The sequence below is a fragment of the Heptranchias perlo genome, unplaced genomic scaffold, assembly GCF_035084215.1.
Source record: "Heptranchias perlo isolate sHepPer1 unplaced genomic scaffold, sHepPer1.hap1 HAP1_SCAFFOLD_601, whole genome shotgun sequence".
Taxonomy (NCBI): Eukaryota; Metazoa; Chordata; class Chondrichthyes; order Hexanchiformes; family Hexanchidae; genus Heptranchias; species Heptranchias perlo.
This window is the reverse complement of record NW_027139625.1, coordinates 47102-49230: the sequence shown is the minus strand read 5'-3', so window position 1 is coordinate 49230 and position 2129 is coordinate 47102.

Sequence of the window (2129 nt, the reverse complement as noted above, 5' to 3'; positions counted from 1 at the left end):
TGAGAGGGAGCGAGGGAGGGAGTAGGAATGGGGTTGAGAGAGGGAGAGAGGGAGGGAGGGAGGGAGGAGGAATGGGGTTGAGAGAGGGAGGGAGGGAGGGAGCGAGGGAGGAGGAACGGGGTTGAGAGAGGGAGAGAGGGAGGGAGGGAGGAGGAATGGGATTGAGAGAGGGAGAGAGGGAGCAAGGGAGGAGGAATGGGGTTGAGAGAGGGAGAGAGGGAGGGAGGGAGGAGGAATGGGGTTGAGAGAGGGAGAGAGGGAGGGAGTGAGGGAGGAGGAATGGGATTGAGAGAGGGAGAGAGGGAGCAAGGGAGGAGGAATGGGGTTGAGAGAGGGAGAGAGAGGGAGGGAGCGAGGGAGGAGGAACGGGGTTGGGAGAGGGAGAGAGAGAGGGAGCGAGGGAGGAGGAATGGAGTTGAGAGCGGGAGAGAGGGAGGGAGTGAGGGAGGAGGAATGGAGTTGAGAGAGGGAGAGAGGGAGGGAGGGAGTGAGGGAGGAGGAACAGGGTTGAGAGAGGGAGAGAGGGAGGGAGAGAGAGAGGAGGAATGGGGTTGAGAGAGGGAGAGAGGGAGGGAGTGAGGGAGGGTGCGAGGGAGGAGGAATGGGGTTGAGAGAGGGAGAGAGGGAGGGATTAGGAACGGGGTTGAGAGAGGGAGAGAGGGAGGGAGAGAGAGAGGAGGAATGGGGTTGAGAGAGGGAGGGAGGGAGGGAGTGAGGGAGGGTGCGAGGGAGGAGGAATGGGGTTGAGAGAGGGAGAGAGGGAGGGAGCGAGGGAGGAGGAATGGAGTTGAGGGAGGGAGAGAGGGAGGGAGTGAGGGAGGAGGAATGGGGTTGAGAGAGGGAGAGAGGGAGGGAGCGAGGGAGGAGGAACAGAGTTGAGAGAGGGAGAGAGGGAGGGAGTGAGGGAGGAGGAATGGGGTTGAGAGAGGGAGAGAGGGAGGAGGAATGGAGTTGAGAGAGGGAGAGAGGGAGGGAGTGAGGGAGGAGGAACAGGGTTGAGAGAGGGAGAGAGGGAGGGTGCGAGGGAGCAGGAATGGGGTTGAGAGAGGGAGAGAGGGAGGAGGAATGGAGTTGAGAGAGGGAGAGAGAGGGAGGGAGTGAGGGAGGAGGAACAGGGTTGAGAGAGGGTGAGAGGGAGGGAATGTGGGAGGAGGAATGGAGTTGAGAGAGGGAGAGAGGGAGGGAGTGAGGGATGAGGAACGGGGTTGAGAGAGGGAGAGAGGGAGGGAGAGAGAGAGGAGGAATGGGGTTGAGAGAGAGAGAGAGGGAGGGAGTGAGGGAGGAGGAACAGGGTTGAGAGAGGGAGAGAGGGAGGGTGCGAGGGAGGGTGCGAGGGAGGAGGAATGGGGTTGAGAGAGGGAGAGAGGGAGGGAGTGAGGGAGGAGGAATGGGGTTGAGAGAGGGAGAGAGGGAGGGAGTGAGGGAGGAGGAACAGGGTTGAGAGAGGGAGAGAGGGAGGGTGCGAGGGAGAGAGAGAGGAGGAACGGGGTTGAGAGGGGGAGAGAGGGAGGGATGAGGAACGGGGTTGAGAGAGGGAGAGAGGGAGGGAACGAGGGAGGAGGAATGGGGTTGAGAAAGGGAGAGAGGGAGGGAGCGAGGTAGGAGGAATGGGGTTGAGAGAGGGAGAGAGGGAGGGAGCGAGGGAGGAGGAACAGGGTTGAGAGAGGGTGCGAGGGAGGGTGCGAGGGAGGAGGAACGGGGTTGAGAGAGGGAGTGAGGGAGGGTGCGAGGGAGGAGGAACGGGCTTGAGAGAGGGAGTGAGGGATGAGGAACGGGGTTGACAGAGGGAGAGAGGGAGGGATGAGGAACGGGGTTGAGAGAGGGAGAGAGGGAGGGAGGTGAGGGAGGAGGAATGGGGTTGAGAGAGGGAGAGAGGGAGAGAGGGAGGGAGCGAGGGATGAGGAACGGGGTTGACAGAGGGAGAGAGGGAGGGAGTGAGGGAGGAGGAATGGAGTTGAGGGAAGGAGAGAGGGAGGGAGTGAGGGAGGAGGAATGGGGTTGAGAGAGGGAGAGAGGGAGGGAGTGAGGGTGGAGGAATGGAGTTGAGGGAGGGAGAGAGGGAGGGAGGGAGGGAGGAGGAATGGGGTTGAGAGGGAGAGAGGGAGGGAGCGAGGGAGGAGGAATGGAGT